This window comes from Delphinus delphis, chromosome 13, assembly GCF_949987515.2.
Source record: "Delphinus delphis chromosome 13, mDelDel1.2, whole genome shotgun sequence".
Classification (NCBI taxonomy): Eukaryota; Metazoa; Chordata; class Mammalia; order Artiodactyla; family Delphinidae; genus Delphinus; species Delphinus delphis.
This window is the reverse complement of record NC_082695.1, coordinates 35796845-35816969: the sequence shown is the minus strand read 5'-3', so window position 1 is coordinate 35816969 and position 20125 is coordinate 35796845.

Here is a 20125-nt window from a genome sequence, read left to right as displayed (position 1 = left end):
TATCTAGAAGCTCACCATTCTAGGTATGATGGGAAAGTCAGGGACTCATGTGTGGAAACTGTGGTGTTAGGTGGAAGATTTGATCTTTGAGAACAGTACTATTAATCACAGGAGCACCATTCTGGCTACAAGAATGAGAAATCTACAAAGGACTCAGAACTCATCCTGATGATTCCAGCCCTAAATGAAATAGACTCCAAACTAGTGGTAATAAGAGCTGCCCCAGATGTTTGAAACCTGACTATAGAGTGAAAGCACAGTGAAGATCTCTTAAGGACTACTTTTTGTTAGGGAAGCTTCTCCGTAAGTAATATATAATCATAGATACATCTGAAAAAATGGAGAAATGGATTAAATTGTCATCATTATTGAATGGCCATTAGAGAATGCCCTGTCTATAAATATATTGCCTGTTTTATGCCAAAGGTTGTTAGTGAGAAGCCATGAAAGGTAAAATACCCATAGCAATTGTCTTGAGCATTATTAGGCAGGTGTCTTAAGAGCATCAGTCACAGAGGAAAAGAGTTTGGCCTGTTGGCCCCTATGCCTAATTGCAGCTAAGAACCATTATCACCATGGAATTGTATGGTTCCCATAAATTGTATTACTATCTCATTCATTATTTTCTTTACTTATTTATTTAACAAATATTTATTGAGCTTTTCTTCTGTTCCATGTAGGAACAGAACAAAAGGTAGGAAGAAAACCAAAACACTTCTCTCGACCAAGGAAAAAGTTACAAATCTGTGCAACAGTAGTCTCAATGGTAATGAATATGTAAAAAATATGCTTTGCCAGAATTTGGGTCAGGGCAATCCTGTACGAGGTGGGTATACAGCTGAAGGTTATAGTTCAGTTTTATTCAGGTTATAGTTCAGAGTGTACTCAGATCCTAAGGTAGTAAGGATTTAGCATCTGTTACCTTGGTTCACCTGGAATTTGTTCAGGTGAACAAATTGTTCAGCTTGTTGCTCCTTAGAGATTGACCTTCTCAGTAACGCATGGAAAAGCCTTGGCTATCATTTTCTCATTGCTTTTCCTATATTGTCACCTTGCATTGCCTTCTGTTTCATTATATTTTTCCTTTCTTCATTAAAGTTGAGCAGAAAATATAATATATGCATAAGTTTTTAGCTCCCACGACAACTTTGTGCACTATATATAATATATATTTTATAAATATATATAAAATACTTCCTAAATGTATTTTCTACTGAATTGGCCAGATCCCATATTTTGTTAATCACTAATTTTAATTTGAATTATTGATAAAGGATGTTTTCTAGAGCATATGATGGATTACTCTCTTCCTGCTCTTCTCTGCCTGTGGCATATGAAGCTCCTTGTTAGAGCCTCTACTTCAGGAGTAGTTTTGCCCTATATATCACAGGGTGGCTATGAAGAATTAGTAAAGTTCCACTTAAATACGATTTACAACACATCAAGTCCGAGAGTAGAATTGGGAGCTGCACTGTGACCTTGAAACAATCTTTATTGATCCAGCTAGGCTTTAATAACATCAGTCAAGATGTGCTCTGACAGCTCCTTGATATTTTTTGGCTACGGTGAGAATTTCACCAACATCTTTAGACTCTTTCTTCATCTGTCTCCTGTGTGCTGTCCTCTTTCCACTATCAAAATCCATTTATGGCCAGATCTACTGACTCAGGGGCGCTAGCATCTTCATAAATATGGTAGAAAAACAGGTTTTCAGCCTGTCTTTTGCCTCTTTATTTTAGACTGCTGGGCATGATGACACAAAAGCAGCTGCCCTGCTCTTTGATAAAAATGCATCTTCTCTTGACCATCTAAGATTTAAATAATTCCTTTAAAAATGATGTACAGGAATAGGGCACAATTTTATGGCAAAAACTTTCCAAATAGTTTTCCACTTTAAGAGGACTGTTTTGGAACTGGAAGTCCACTCAGATGTTATTTCATCTGTACTGACTTTTTCAGGGGTCATTAATTCTGCTTATGCAAATTCACTTTCTTCATCTCCATTTTTGCCAAATGAACCATAAAAACTGCTACAGGGGGAAAATGTCTAGGAGAGAAACAGAATGCTTCTATTTACTTTTTTTTCTAGTTTACCTTCTCTGCACACTTTCCCCCTCTAATCAGAATTGTTTCTCCTTTAGTTTATAAATCTGTTGCAGTTTTCCTGACTTGTGCTCTAGTTAGTTGTATTCAAGTTCTATCCTTAACTAATTTGGAGCTATGTTTCATTCACTTTCTCATAACTACCTATTTCAATTACTTAGTTATAATAGGGACTAAAGGCCCATTGAAATAAATCTAGCATGTTGGCAATATTCAGACCTTACAAAAATATTTGTTGAACACTACTATCTGCTAGGCATTATAATTCTGTACTTGATGTATAAAAAGAAGTATAGTATAAGACAATATCATAGCTGCTAATTTAATGGAAAATACACATAGAAATTTGAATCAGGACTCTGTTATGATTGCACTATAGAAATCTCAAATGATAGAGATAAAATTCAAACTTAGAATTGTATGTATTCTTTTCATTTTGAAATAGCAACTGTAAATGTCACCACTCCCACAGTAAACCATCTGCTTTTTCTTTTTGCTGAAGAAGCAAAAATACCTTCAGAAATATTTTAGAAGAAACAGAATACGCCTTGGTCATGAAATCACTCGCAAACTGTTTTTTCAAAATAATCGTGTGATTTCTAAACAGGGTTTATGGTGCGCTATGTACTATAAGTAACACTGTATCCTTACCGTGTTCATTTCTTAGACAACCCTTTGAAGTAATCAGATAATTATTTCTACCTTATAGAGAAGTAAACTGAGGCTTTGAGATGTTAAATAACTTTCCTAAGGTCTTAATGTTAGTGGAGCAGAGATTCAAACTACCCTGTACTACTCTGTCCTCTATTTAACCAGCTCGTTTCTAAGAGAAATGAGTGAGAGCTAGTTTCTTGCCCAACATTCAAGTAAAAGTGGTCTTGAGCTCTCAGTTCTTTATAAATGCATTTCCCAAAGGACTTGAACTTTATTCGAACAATCACAAGATGGCAGTGTATCAAACCTTAATTCAGAATGTTAAAGCTTATGCATTTGTAGTGTACTGATGTGGGCCTTAGATGTAAATCTGAAACATCTGATTGGTAGATGTTTAAACTGAAATGAAAACTGCGGAATAAGTTCTTATAATATCATTAGGAATTTAAAATTCAAGATTATATATTACTGGATATGCACTTTTCTTCTATAACCTACATGGAAAATAATTTATTTGTCAACATACTATATATCATTTGGGGGGGCATTTTCTTATTTTCCATATGAAACATAAGTAAGTGTGTTTTCTACTCAATTGTACATGTATGACCTGAAATTTTCATGATGGTTCTTATGTGAAAATACTTTGGCAGGTTATGACTATTTCTGTGGGTATATTGTTTTTATGAATTGTAAAGAACTCTTATAATGACATGAACAACGCCAAACAGTTATAGAGTAGTTTTAAAATGACACTTCTTAAAAGTTCCACGTAAGTTTAACTTTGAAATGATTACATGTGTTGTGATTTATATTTCTTTTTTTTTTAAATTTAGACTTAATTCTGTATTTCTGAGTATGTGTGTCATTGCTTGATTCTACCACTATTACTTCCAGGCCTTAATTATCTTTTTGAGTTAATACTATCCTTCTTTAACCAAAATAGTTAATTTAACTTCTGTTTAAGAGGCAGATTATTATAATTCTGATATTTCAGACAAATTGACATAGATTGAACCAGGGGTGACATTTAGAACTTTATATGCCTTAAATGTAACTTTTAATTAAGGTTTTCTCTTCTCATTGCTGGATTTTCTAATTATATTCAAATAGTAAGAGGGAAGACCTTTCCAAGGAGGCCAAAAGAATACATATACATTCTTAAATATGTTAATCAAAGATTATGGAGCATAATAATTTATCTCAGCCCTGTGATTTAAAACTATTTCCTTTGTTTTTCAACCCTTGTGTGAGTTTTATTCTCTCCCTCAAATATATCACAAGTCATTGTTCACCTTATTCATTCTCTATCCTGCCTGCAGCAAAGTAGCATTATGATATTTTATAGGTAATTTTGAATATAGATTAGCTTCCTTATGCAGGGGAAAGTAAAATACAGGTGTTCTTTTGATGTCTCCAAAACATTTTATTCAGCTTTTCTTGGTGCGACAAATTATCTTATACCTCCAAAAACAAAACTCTCAGTTTTTATTGATAGGTAATAAAGAAACAAAAATATGGTAGAGATAGATATTTGAATTATTGGTGAAAAATTTAATTAATTTGTGTTGAATGTACATTAACGCAACAAACACGCCAATGTTTCTGTGTTTTACCTTTAAATTTAACCATTACTTCAGAATGCTCGTTTACTGCTTTCTGTAATGTGGCCAATTCACTAAGATTCATCAAATGAATTCAATTTGTTTTGCATTTTATTTTCTTCAATTTGTCTTGTGCATAGAATATTTCTCAAACTTATTTCTGTTTGTATATTGTGTCTTCGTTGTATTTCTTATTCTTTTAAAAATCTCTTCAGTTTTTCCGCTCTTGCTGTGCTGCCTGGTTAGTAAGAATGGGCAGAAGAGAATCTAGAAGAACTCTAGGTATTATTTATTATTTAAAAATAAGCTGATCCTTCATCTAAAATTTTCTAAATTAAAAAAAGAAATTTCAGCCTTTTAAATATCCATTTTATCATGGGAGGTACATTTTTCTTTTTTGGTGCCACAATTGGATCAGAAGAAGTTTCAATACAAAAATTAAAAAAAATAAATCAGCTCCTTGAAAATCTAATGACCGAATGAGATAACTTGCAAAAAACTAAATTTTGATCCCTACTTCTAGGTTGAATTTTAAGCTTTGTACATAAGGAATGCCTGCCCCATTTACCACTTTTAACTACTACCTACTTCTAACATTTGGCCAATGGAAGTTGAGGAGTCATCATGAAAACATTAGATGCTTGTCTCATGTGCTTTTAGAAACAATGGGTGCAAAGATTCTTAGAATAGATACCAGAGGGGTACTGTCCCCAGCTTTCCTGAATTATTTTCTAGCTAAATTATAGTGCATTTGTAACATTTTTATAATTCTAGCTAAATTACAGTGCATTTGTAACATTTTAAGTTATTTTAGATAATAAAAGTAAACTGTCATATACAACCTTGGTTTCTTAAATAAAAATACTGCACGGATTCCTCAAGTTAGATTAGATTAGTTGGAGGGAAGAATATGCTCCTACCATTGAGCTTGTTGTCTGGACCTTCTATTTTGCCAAACATTCTCTTTCTGCCTCGGGGGAAATATGTTCTTATTTTGTGTCTAAAATTTCGCTAAGTCTACTTATAATTGTCTTAAAACATAAGTTTCATAATTTTCTACTTCTGTTTAATTTTATATTTTTTATAATTTAGTTTGAAACTTTTATTTCTAAAAGTATAGCTTATTTGAAATAATGAAAATGTCTGTGAAGATTAGGTAGTGATATTTCTGGACATAATAATAAAAACAAATAGTGATATTTGAGCTATCAAAATATTCTGATTTAAGAATTACAAAAGAAATATTTTTAAATTAACAAATCAAAAAATAATTGTTTCATAGTCAGAATTTACTTAATGTCTTTCGTAAGTGTTTTATCTGTTCAAATTTTCAAATCTATGGAAATAATAAAATAACTGGACAATGAAAACCCATAAACACTTCAAGTAGATTGATAAACGTTTAAAAAATATTTGCTTTGGGCTTCCCTGGGGGCGCAGTGGTTGCGAGTCCGCCTGCCGATGCAGGGGACACAGGTTTGTGCCCCGGTCTGGGAAGATCCCACATGCCATGGAGCGGCTAGGCCCGTGAGCCATGGCCGCTGGGCCTGCACGTCCGGAGCCTGTGCTCCGCAATGGGAGAGGCCACAACAGTGAGAGGCCCGCGTACCGCAAAAAAAAAAAAAAAAAAAAAAAAAAAAAAAATTGCTTTACTTCGTGCTTTATGTCAGCACATGTATTTATCAATCTATCATTCTCTTCCATATATGTATATGCGTGTGTGTATGTATATATATATGAGCTATTTGAAAGTAACTTATAGATATCATGACACTTGAAGCATGCATATTTTTAGCATTAGAGATTTGTCTACATAAGCACGATACTATTATCACGTCCAAAATAACTATCATTAATTCAATACTATTGACTCTGAAAGTTCTTCTGTGCCACTTTCCAGGCAATTACCACCTCCCATACATAAATATAGTTCTGATTTCTATCACCATAGATTACTTTTGCCTGTCCATACCATTGAAATCATGCAGTTGTATTCTTTGTTTTTGGCTTCTTTTATTAAAATAAATTTTTTGAAATTTATCCCTATTATGTATGTGCATAACTTTATTAGAAACTCCCAGGAAGTTTTACACAGTGACTGTTCTATGTTCCACTCCTATTAGCAATGTATCAGAGCTTCAGTTTGTCTACATCTTTACCAATATTCAAAGGGAACTCCCACTTTTTTGACCCCAGAAGCCGTGAAAGAAGTTTGGCTACTTTGAAGTCCCCAGGCTGGGAGGAATCTCCCGCTGCATGGAGAGGTCATGCATAGGTGCTCTGCTCAACAGCTCCAATGAATTAGCTTTCAGTCATCCCAAGCCAGGTACCAAACGTGAGCAGGAAGATGTCACCAAACAATCCAGCCCGTCACTGAGTTGCCCTAGATGTTTCAGTCTTCCTAGGTCAGGACAAGACATTGGGGAGCAGAGACGGGACAGCCCCACATTCTTTGTCTGAATTCCTGAACCACAGAATTCATGAGAATAATAAAATGGCTGTTTTATGCCACTTAGTTTTCGCATGGTTTGTCATGCAGTGGCAGTAATGAGACATTTGGATACACTATACTTTTGTTATCATTCAGTTTGAAATATTTTCTCATTTTTCTTGTGATTTCTTCTCTGACTTGTGGGTTATTTAGAAGTGTCTTGATAAATATCAAATATTTTGGGATTCTCTAGATATCTCATTAGTGTGCATTTCTAATTTAATACTGTTATGTTCAGAGAACATAATATGAATAAATACAGCCCTGTGAAATTTATTGAGACTTATTTTATGGTCCACGTATGGTATTTTGTGGTGAATGTTCTATATATAGTTGAAAAGAATAAGTATTCTGCAGTTGCTTGGTGTATTTGTTCTATAAATAACAAATAGTTCAGGTTAGTTAGATCTTCTATTTTCTTGCTAATTTTTCAGTCCAGTTGTCCTATCAACTGTCGAGAAAGGGATATTAAAATCACCAATAGTGATTGAGGATTTGTCTATTTCCCCTTTTAGTTCAGTCAAATTTTGTCTCATGTAGTTTGAATCCTCATTATCAAGAACATATGCATGTAAAATTTTTACATATTTTTCATGAATTTACACTTTGTCATTATGAAATTATTCTTACTACCTCTAGAAAAGCCTGTATCTTATAGTCTCAGTCCAGTACTAGCTGCCTTTGTTTTGGTTTTTTATTTTGTTTTCTACTATAAAGCAACATTTTATACTTACTACTTGCGTGGTATATTTTCCAATTACTTTCAGTCTGTTTGAGTATTTAATTTTTAAATTTATCTCTTATAAAGAACATAGGATCTTGCTTTTTTATTTCTTTTATCTAATTTGGTAATATCTGCCTTTTATTTGGAGTGGTTAGTCCATTTTCATTTAATGTAATTACAAATATGGTTTGTAATTAAAAACTATTTGTTTTTAATTATCTGATCTTTGTCCCTATTTTAAGCTGCCTTATTTTGTGAGTTAATTATAGTTTTAGAATTTATGTTCTTTATTGGTTTTTTTTACATTTTAATTTTCAATAGTTCTGTCCATCTATTTTATTTTTTAAAATTTTTATTGGAGTATAGTTGATTTACAATGTTGTGTTAGTTTCAGTGCAGCAAAGTGAATCAGTTATACATAAATGTGGGGGGAAGTGATAAATTAGGAGATTGGGATTAACATGTACACACTACTCTATAGAAGATGGATAACTAATAAGGAGTTACTGTATAGCACAGGGAACTCTACTCAATATTCGGCTTTTTTGTTATGATGGAAGATTAACAAAATTGAGCTCTGCCAACAAGTTGATAAAGAAAAATTATAAAGGAGACCAGCATCAGAGTCATAGATTGTTGCCCAGAATTTTAGATGTAATACTTCAAGATGATTCTTATTACTCTTGAAAACTAGTAAGAGACTTCCAATGCAAAAAGTAAATAAATAAAGAGAGAGAGAGAGAATCTGGAAACAGATCTTACACCTTTCATTAAAATTACCTCAAAATGGATCATACACCTAGATATAAACCACAAGTATATAAAATTGCTAGAAGATAACATAGGATAAATCTAGGTGACCTTGCATTGGCAGTGACTTTTTACATATAAGACAAACATGATCCATGAAAGAAAAAATTGATAAGCTAATTTCATTAAAATTAAAAACTTCTGCTCTGCAAATGATAAGCTGTAGACAGAGAACATATTTTCAAAAGACATATCTAATAAAGAGTTGGTATACTAAATATATGAAGAATTCTTAAAGTCAACAATAAAAAAAAAGGACAACCAGGTTAAAACCTGGGCAGAAGCCCTGACACCTCACCAAAGAAGATATATACATGGCAAATATACATATAAAAAGATGTTCAACACAATTTTTGATTAGGGAATTGCAAATTAAAACAACAATTAGATACCAACTACACACCTATTAGGAAAGCCTAAAACCAAAACACTGACAACACCAAATGCTGGTGAGGATGTGGAGCACCAGGAACTCTCATTTATTGCTGGTAGAAATGCAAAATGGTACAGCCTCTTTGGAAGACTGTTTTGGCAGTTTCTTAAAAAACTAAACATATGACCCGGCAATTTGTGTCTCTTAATATTTACCCAACAGATCTGAAAACTTATGTTCACACAAAAACCTCCACATGAATATTTGTAGCAGCTTTATACTAAATTGCCAAAACTTGGAAGCAACCAAGATTTTCTTGAATAGGTGAATAGATCAACAAACTGGTTCATCCATACAATGGAATATTATTCAGCAATAAAAAGAAATAAACTGTCGAATGAACATATTCATCACCTCAAAGGTTTTCTCATACTTATAATGCACCTCTTCTGCTCCTGCTCCTGTGTCCCCAGGAAACCACTGGTTGACCAAGAAATAACCTTGATTGTGAGGAAAGAGTTGTAGACATGCTTATATTTGTTTCAAAAAGAAAAAGTCTGGTAACAATATGGAGTAGAAATGGGTGAGGAACCTGAGTAAATATTAGTAGATCAATTAAGAGGCTATTAAAGTTACCCCTTGCTTTGTGACCACCTAGAGGGGTGGGATAGGGAGGGTGGGAGGAAGACACAAGAGGGAGGAGAAATGGGGATATATGTATATGTATAGCTGATTCACTTTGTTATAAAGCAGAAACTAACACACCATTGTAAAGCAATTATACTCCAATAAAGATGTTAAAAAAAAATAAAGTAACCCTTGACATTAGCTTGGACTAATGTAATGATGATGCAGATGTTGGAATGAAAATACTTAAAGGTGTATACGGCATAATAGCAATAGTATGTTGCTGATGGGTGAATAGGGAGGTGACTTAGAGGAAATTAATTATCAAAGATGAGTTCTAGGTTTCTCATTTGCATAATGGGATGAATAATAGTATAATTATGTAGGAAAACCCTGGAAGAGGACCAGATATGAAAATTTGGTTTGACCACTTTTGAATCATTCAAGAGGAGATAATCAAATATATTATCAAATACCAAGATTTGGAGTTTAAAGGAAAGGTCTAGTATGGAAGTAAGAGGTTTTGAATGTCAGGTGTTTTCCACTAGACTATGCTGCCTGCTTTCCATTTTATATTTTTTAATGTTAAGACAACAGAAATATCTGATTGAGTTAGGGTGAAAGAAAAATATGTTCATAGTGAATCAAAAAGATTCTTTTTTTTATAAAAGAATAGAATTTGCAGATAAAATGATTTTCAGCTTAGTGTACATTTATTTCTCTATATTAGATTTTCTCTTCTTTTCTATTCACTTTATGTTTTCTTATAAGTATTTCTTCAGTTTCACATACTGACTCACCTTCCATGATTAACAGTGTTATTCTTACCTCTTAGGGTCTTTCATGTGCTTGATTGTCCAGTTGTTTCTTCACTTGTTGTCTCCCAGTTTGGGGTTGGCTTTTTATTTTTTCTGGCTTGCCACAAACTCTTCACATTCTTACAGGGGAAAATGATTCCTCGTTGATTTGTAAACACATTCCACCATCTTTCTCTTTGAGATCTTTTGAGTTTGCCTATTCATTCTCAAACTTTGTTTATTCGTTGAGAAAACATATCTCCCTTTTCTAAAACTCAAGTGGTGATGTTTTACATTTTTAAAAAATGTAACAGAGATTATCCCTCTTCTCTTTGCTTGTTTTCTTATCCTTCTTAAAAGTAAACTCGGTACCCCTGATATTAAGATATTAGCATAGCATGCTAGAGTTTAAAAGAAAGTTTGTGGGGTAAAAATTTGTTATCTCTGACTTCCTGCTTAAAAATAGCTGAATATTGCACTGTCCCATATGTCATACTAGTTACTATGTCACAATGTTACTTTCATTTAACACCATACTAATGGCCATACAGCTTTCTCAGGATTTTCTCTTGTTCGTCGTAACAGGGACTAGACAAATATGTAGCTAAATCAAAGGGTGCATTTATTTCCCTGTAGACATTAATCAGTTTTGTATCTAATGCGGCAACTTTATCCTAACTTTCCTTTATTAATTTTCTTATAAATGCCTGGTTGAATCAAATCTGTGATGTGTATTCATTTTATATTTTTATGAGTCATGTTTTTTAGACTTTAAAAAATTACACTTAAGCAGTTTTAAGCATCTCTCAGATGGTTAAGTGGGCTAATCTGTTTGAGAGGTAATAGAGCTAGATTTCTTGAGAAGTACCGCTGGGTGGGGTGCTTAACCTTGGCCCATGGTAAATCCAAAAACAATACAATTTTAACTTTTCAACTCTCAGTTTCTCTAGATTTTTTTCCCTCCCTACTGATTTTATTCTTTATTTTTGTTGCTGGTTCATGCATGGCTATTACATTATTTTCCATTGTTGGCAGCAGTGATTAAGAATTTTGCTTGTTCCCAATCACTTGGTAATCTCTGTTAGATGGATCATAAAGATCTGTTCTCTCTTTGGTGAGATATAACAGAGAATATGGTTAGCTGGTGTTTTTGTTTGTTTTTTACTTGGTCTATTTGTGACCTTTGATCAATTAAAAATTTCATTCCCAGCAGTTCCTTAGAATCCAGACTGGTGAGATTCCATTTCCATGTTCACTTGGTCCTATAGCTGGATTTGTAGAACTGAATCTATAAGAACTCTGTGCATCAGTGTCCCTCTCTCTGTACCTGTAATTAAGAAGTCCTGACCTTGTACTGAGTGAGTACAAGATGTTTTTCTTCCTTTCATGGTGACTCTGATCATCCTTGCCCCTGGTGTTCACAATCTGTTGTAATTCTCTCCTGCATTGTGCCAGGTTGGTCTGGGTGGGCAGTTGCTTATGGCAGATGTGATAGCATGTCACTTCTCAGATTAGATGATTAAAAAAAGACTGTGGCTTCCAGCTTGGGCGTGCTTTCTGCTTACTCTCTAGGATCACTTGTATGGGCAATTGCTGTGTTGCAAGAAGTGCTGTGAAGAGACCCCATGTGGTGAGAAACTAGAGCCAGTTTCCATCAGAGGGGGACCTTAAACCTCCATGTAAATATGTTTGGAAGTGCCAGTTGACCTTTGAGATTATTATAGCCCTGGACAGCAGCCTGACTGCAAGGCCCTGGCCAGAACTGGCAGATGTTTCTGCATTCCTGACCTTCAGAAACTATGTGATGTAATAAATGTTTGTTGTTTTTAGTTGCTTAATTTGGAGTAATTTGTTGAGCAGTAATAGATGACCAATATACCTACCTCTAGAGGGTGTTAATAAATTTTCAGCTCTCAAACTAAAAATGCTTTGTTCTAGTTGATTTCTGGTGATGATAAATAGTTGACTTATATAAATCTAATATCCATAAACTCCATAAAAAATAAGAGAATTGAACTTCTAATAATTTATGTTTTAGATTAAAAATTTTCTTACAGAAATTGCTAGCTAAGGCATATTTTAATATGAGAATCTAAGTTCATAGAGTTAAGGTGAATTTGTGGAAAATTAGTACAGTAGTTTGATAATTTTGGTTAAAAATGATAGTTATGTCTTTTCATTGATTCTTATAATTATAAAATACTAGATAAGTACACATTTTATTTTTAAAATTAGATTTGTGTTTATTTTCTCATAAATAGACTAGTTCATTTGAGTTTCCTCAACTACTTACACCCTTTACTGATAAAATAAGTTAACAGTGATCTTATATAATGCTTAAAACTATAAAAAATACAACTTTGTGCCAACTAAATTGAATAATTCTGACATTTTATTAAAAAAATTACATTTTCTATGTATGTTTGAACATCATTTCCAAAAACCTTTAGTATTTTAAAACCTTGTAATAATATTAAATCAAGTTAATAGCTAATAATTTAATACCTAGATAGTTTCTAAGCAATGTTTCTGAACACAGAAACACTGATTAATAATAGTAAGTTAACATATGTTTGCTCCTTTTTATTTTATTTTATTTTTAAATAAATTTATTTATTTTTGGCTGTGTTCGATCTTTGTAGCTGCACGCAGGCTTTCTCTAGTTGCCGCGAGCAGGGCCTACACTTCGTTGAGGTGCGCGGGCTTCTCATTGTGATGGCTCCTCTTGTTGCGGTGCATGGGCTCTAGGCATGCAGGCTTCAGTAGTTGTGGCACACGGGCTCAGTAGTTGTGGCACACGGGCTCAGTAGTTGTGGCGCATGAGCTTAGTTGCTCCACCACAAGTGAGATCTTCCTGGACCAGGGCTTGAACCCGTGTTCCCTGCATTGGCAGGAGGATTCTTAACCACTGAACCACCAGGGAAGATCCTGTTTGCTCCTTTTTAAATATATGAGTAGACTTTTGGAGCATGTTAACAAATGTGTCCATTTTTGTAAAATGATATGTGTGTCTCTAGAAAATTGTGAGCTTTGCTGGTATTCTGAAATGTTTGTGTGTGAAAGTTCTCAAATACCATCCTCTTAGTTTTTTGTGAAGTATTAGTTACTTCAGTTAAAAATTATAATTAACACACGTATTAAACACTAAGAGCAATAGTGACAGAACATCACAACCTTATTCTTAGGCAAGTGGATGAGATTTTGTTTTCCAGGGAATCAAAGAGTAGGTTTTCCCTAAATAAAGCATTAGTTTGTTCTAAACTATGGAAGATCATAGTGAAGGACAACACTTGACTATTTGTTCCAAGTTTTCAAGGATATGAAGGAAGGGAATTGAATTTTCTTTGGTTTAGTAACAAAGATTCCATTTCTCACTAGAATAATTTTCTCTGCTTTAAATTGACTTTGAAATGTTTTGATTATTTTAAAAATGGTTTCTTTATTGTGAAAGAGCTAATATTCCTTACAACCATGTAATAGTCTTCTGTGTTTTATTTTTAAACGACACTTTGATTAAATAAGTAACCAGTATTGATCCTATTTCAGTTAAGTAACCATATCTCATCAAAACCAGATATTCAGTTGTATCAGATATAAAAGAGATAAGCCAGCTATAAATTAAATCTATCTCCACATAAAAAATTACTAATATAAATATGTTGTGATTGTATGTTTTTTGAAAAGGCCATGGAGAGATTTGTCAATGAACTTACCGCCCATAGTTTTTACCCTAAGGGAAATTATTGATCAAACCCTTGGGAAATAGTCATGTCCTGTATCCCAATAAAGAATTTTAATTTCCTCCATTCTATATGATTGGTTACTTACTAAATTAACTGCCCCCATTCAGTCTCATTCTCAAACAAGTTTCTGCTTCCCTCTGGTGCTTGCTGAAGGTTCTGCTGTAAGTGACAGGCTAGAATTTTTGTCTTTACAAAGACGCACAATCTCAGAGCCTCATGAAGAGGATTGTACCAACTACTCTGAACTATTCATATGTGCAAGAATGGTTCTTGAGTACCGGCCTCCAAGTTGACATTATTTAAACAACATTCTGATTGTTACCCATCCTGCAGATCAAAACTCTGTGGTACCAAACTATTTATAAAAAGTAAAATATTTTCACCAGATAGACAAGTAACTCTTCTGGGAAAAAAGTGGAAATTAAGTAAGGCTATAAAGGTACTCTTGTCCATTGCTTCTTAGCAGTTTATAGATGGAGGATTTTTAAGTGAAAACAAATATTCCTCAAGCTGTCTTTCACATGTTTCACTGTATAACAAGGGCCAGTGGCCTTTTGGGGAAAGGGCTGGGCAATATGTAATTTAAGCTCTGAGGTCCAAATACCATCTCTCTTGCATATTCTTCTCAGTGTTTTTTACAATTCTTTAAAAGTTTAAAACCTTTTTTGGCTCACAGGTCATACAAAAACCAGGCTGTGAGATTTAGTTTGCCAAAGCCTTCTCTATAATGTGTGCAGTGTAATGCTTTGCCAAAGTTAGAGTCTTTTATGCAACAATGCTAGCCAGCCAATTAGCTTAATATTTTGATTCTTATTTCTGTCTTCTAGGACTATCTTATAGGTCATGTGGACTATCCAGAAATGTTTTTTTAAATGATTAAATTTTTGAAAACAATTATTATATATTCAGTTGGGTGTTATTATAGACATTCCTACTTAGAAAAACTGATAATTTGATTAAGCGCTTAATTGAGGGAAAATAATAGACTTGTTAGACTTTGGAATGTATGGACAGAAATGTTAATTGATAGATTGATTCATTGCCAATAGGATCAATTTGAAGACCATGGAACAGTCTTTCAGGAAGCCAATCTTTCTTACTTAATGCTCCGACAGTTAACTTTCTATATCCTAAATCTGGTCATGTTACTTGCATGTGTGAAAATCATCAATGGCTCTCACATTCCTATATGATCAGTTTAAAAATCTTTAGCACAGATTTCTAAGTTCTTTGTAATATGACCCAACTTTCATTTCCAGGCAATTTGTGGCATGTTTCTATATTTCAGCCAAGGTAACCACTTTACCCTTGTCTCAATATGTTAGCCTCTCCCTGCATTGATGGCTTCTTTGCTCATGGTATTTCTTCACTTTGGAGACTCTTTCTTCTTTCCATAAATTTGTAGCTAACAAATATTCACAATTCAATTATTTCTTCCATCTTTGAAGCTCTCGGTAAGTGAGTAAATTGAACATGTGATATTGAAATTATTTTGTGCAAGAGAAAACAATTTTCCAACAGATTATTGATATAGCAGTACTGTGTTGAAATGGCTGAGTTAGCCATCTGGGTTGTGTGCTCTAAGAGAACTATTAAACAAAGTGCTGGCTGTCATCTGCTCTAGTGCTTATTAGTTTCCCCATGAGATTCAGTTCATTGGATTGTGCTTTTGTGTCAAATACCCTACAATAAAATTATATTTGTTTTGTAGAAGGCCAAACTTGAAAGCACTGTTGAATGTTACCCATGAACACCAACTGATTTTATCAAATTAATTAGCTATCACTTAGCAATAAATAAGACACTGTTGCATTGTGAGTATTGGGGTTCATGAAATACCAAGAGTTTGAGGGTATTGCTTTATTGGAACAGATCCAGAAGGTGTTCCATCATGGGACTCTAGGTTGGAGGGGATCACAGGGAGTACTAGAAGGAGGACAGGCAATAAGGAATTTTCAGGGTTTCTGAGAACAACTAGTTTTGGCATTTATGTCATAATCAAAATATACATTTTTCTTCTTTAAATTCAACTCAACAAGTAAATTAGTCTTCAATGAAGATAATAATATTAGAGTAAACTTTCATTGTTACATCACAGTACTGAAAACTTCAAGTTGGCGGAGCCTGCTTTGAGGAGGGCTGGTGAAAAAGAGTTATCTTGGAAGTGGATAAAGAAAGTGGATTCAGTTGCAAAGAGCCACCCTCATTTCTGTTCTTAAAATCTACAGTTTTTCCAATTAAAGGCCGCAGAAAATATTTCTTTCCACCCTTATCTGTTCTTTGTAGTGGGATAAAAGACACCTCACAAGATAGTTGGGAGAATATAGAGATCTGAAGGCTGCTGGCTGTGCAGAGAATAAGGACTGGTAGTTCAGTGATACCACTTTCCACCACGCACAACTTCAAACACATCACAGTGAATAGTTACTGTGAGTAATCACACTCTTAATAATGCGTTTTTGCTCTAAAATAAGAAGTCCTGCCAGAGGCTTTAACCTTAAGTTTCACTGGTGTGAATGTAAAACGGTACTTTCCCTAATGAAAACGGTTTGGTTGTTCTTCAAAAGTTAAATATAGAAATACCACAAGACCCAGCAATTCCACTCCTCGGATATACTCAAATTGATCGTAGTAATCATTTCATAATATACATCAAATCATCATGTTGTACACCTGAAGTATAAACAAATTTTATTTTAAAAATAAAATGTAAACAAATCAGAAACAATTCAGAAAACTCAATGTGTTTGAGGGACTTAACTAAATACCTGTCTGTGGATGTTCAGAGCAGCACAGCTCACAATATCCAAAAGGTGGAAACAACTTAAACATTCGTCAAGTGATGAATGGATAAACAAAATGTCATATACCTATAATGAAATATTTTCAGCCATAACAAGAAATAAAGTACTGCTACGTGCTACACCAGCTAGGATGAACCTTGAAAACATTATGCTAAATGAAAGAAGCCAGACTCAAAAGTCACATATTATATGATTCCATTTGTGTAAAATATCCAGATTAGGTAAATCCAGAGACAGAAAACAGATTAGTGGTTGTCTGGTGTTATGGGGAGGAGAGAATAGGGAGTGACAGCTGAAAGGATAAAGGATTTTCTTTTGGGGTGATGAAAGTGTTTTGGACTTGATACAGGTGGTAGATATACAACATTGTAAATGTAATTAATGCCACTGAATTGTGCATTTTAAAATGTTTAATTTTATGTTACATGGACTTCATCTTAATTAAAAGAATAAACTTCTAGGAAAACTATATTGATTGACCAAGATTACAAATTAATTTATAAAACTCATAAATATTTTTACCATCTGTAAACTGAAACAAGAAAGGTAGCATTCATTTACTCACTTTCACTTATTCAGTGAATATTTTTTCAGCGTCTTCTATATGCCAGGCACTATGTTAAGCTTTAGAGATATACTACCAAAAAGAAGTTCTAACTCCTTTAGGATTACATTTTAGTTGGGAGAGACAGATAGTAAGTTAATAATTACATAGTAATCCAAGTAGTGATAAGGTTTGTGTGGAAAAATAAAGCAAGGCAAAGGAATAAAGAAGTGTGGGGTGGTGGGGTGTTATTTTAGACAGCACAGTCAAGGGAGGCTTTTCTTTAGGTAACATTTGAGCAGAGACAGGCAAGCCATTCATCCATCTGGGGGAAGAGCAGTTCAGGCAGAGATAACAGCAGGTACAAATGCCCTGATGAGCCAAATGCTTGGCAGGTGTGAGGAACACCAGCGAGCCCTGAGGCTACAGGAGCTATCCAGTGTGCAAGTGGGAAGAGTGGGGTCAGGGAGATCCAGGAGGTCTGCTCAATTAGGAGCTGTATCCTGACTATTTTGACATTAACAACTTCGGATTTTTTCTGAGTGTGAAGGGTTAGGGCCCAAATGAAATGAATATCAATTGTATGTAATGCATCTTAATATATGAATATATACTTAACTATTTTGACAACTTTTGTACAATATTTCGGAGTCTTCTTTTACTGTAATGTCAAAAAATTGATTTGAATTTTCTTTTCATTATGCCAAAATGCATGTCTATGAAAAAACCCTTTCCCGTATCTCGTCCTCCACACAGACTTCTTTTGTTTTGGTTTGCTATTAATTTTATGACTTGGAATTGATCCTAATCCATGTATGCTTGATTTATTTTCCCATCGTTGTAGAAAAGATTTTCAGAGTTAAAATGGCTTTAGGAGAATTCCATTTAAAAGGCACACTGGGTTTGAGAGGAAATAATCTTTCCCCTTGGATAGGAAAAAAAAATGAAGACATTGTAATAGATTAGTCAGTTCATATAAATCCATTCAATTATCTAATATCCTTTGTTTACTAAAGGTTATGGAGCAGCATCAGGTCAGAGAGATCTGGAATAAAATATTCATCTATAAACAACCACTGTATTTGTTCTCTGAACCTGAGGGACTGCCCTGATCATCACCATCACCATCCATTTCAGACAGTAGATATAAGTCACCTACTCTTTGAGAAGAACACTGCAAAATGAAAGAAGCAAAGGAGCCAAATCTTTGAGTCAAATTTAAAAATAGCAGGACGATATGTACTTTTACAGCCTTTTCTCATGAGGGAAAAAAACAAAATAACAAAAGCCAGGCCATACTTTGGAGGTGGTGGAGCCTTGGTGACTACAGGTATCACATAGAACTGAGTGGAAGATTCAGGAAGAATATACCGCTGAACTTCACTGGGGTAATCAAAGTGGCTGGGTCTCAGCTGCCGGGGGAGTGCAGGCACTGAGTCAGCTCCTGGGGTTCAAGCCGTGCTGTCTCCAAGTCTGTGAACTCTATGCATTGTCAATAATCAGAGTGCTTCCTTGGCTATCTCTCATTTTCCCCCACTGACAATCATCCTGCACATCTCCCAACTCCTGGCCACAAATTCATCTAGGCAGACAAATATTGGACCAATCCCAGGACTGTGTTCAGGGCACCTACAGAGGATGGGGCCTCGGAAACCTTGAGACTTAGGGAGAGACTCTGTCCCAGGGTAAGGTTGGACAAAATATAAAGTTGGGGATCTCCCTCTAGTCAAGAGCAGTGTTGGAACACACCCCATTCCCAATGTTGGTATGGCCATTAGTACATTGAAATATGAAATTGAAGAAAGTTTGGAAACACTTCCATTCAAATATTGCTACTTTCTTGTAATAAGATTTCCTGTGTAATCTTCTAAATGTCAGTAGGCTATATATGAACATTGAGTAAAACAGGAAACTGAGATTGAAATTATTCATTTGGTTTCCTTTTTTTTAAGAGATTGATTCTATGCTGTTATTTCTAAACTGTCATTATAAATAACAATTACCACTATTTGAAATTAATAACATGTTTACTTGTTGACATCTGCCTGCCCACACGGGAAAGCCAGCACTGCCAAGCAAAGACCTTTTGGGTCATGTTCATCACTCTGTGACTGAGAAGCGTATACTCTAGTAGTTCAATTGTGAGGCCTGGAGTCAGACTACCTGAGTTTATACCCATAACATTACACACATGACATTACAGCTCTGTTACACACATAACATTTTATGTCTCAGATATCTGTTGTAAAACATGGATTGTAATTGTCCATACACCATGGGTTGTAGTTGTGAGGTATTCAAGTGCCTGGCACATGATAAGCACTAAATAAGTGTTAGATGGATTGCACCCCTAGCATCTAAAACAAGGCCAGCACTTCTATCAAGTAAATATTTTAAAATAATAAACAGATGAATGAATGGTCACCTTCATAAAATACAGATGAAAGCTTGGTAGAATGAAAAGGATATAAAGGGGAACCGAGTAAATAATCAGTAGAAGTTTTTTGATCACTTACCACATTCTAGGAAGAGGGGAAAACATAAGACAGAATGAAAGTACAAGTAAAAGAGGACAGAAATTGTGTGGAACAGATCACAAAAGTTTTACTTCTTTAGACCTGGATTTTATTTCTAGCTCTCTAGGGTCTGCAGTAGTGTGTGGCCTTGAGCTTGTAAGTGTACTGGAATAAATTGGATAATTGATACATGGCCAGCACTTGGCTCAGTGCTCTGCAAATCATGACATTGATGACATTATGAATGCCATAAAAATAACAGTCCTAACTATATGTAGTTTCAAAGACCATGGAAAACATCAGTTTCCCAGGAATACCTCCAAATTTTGATAATT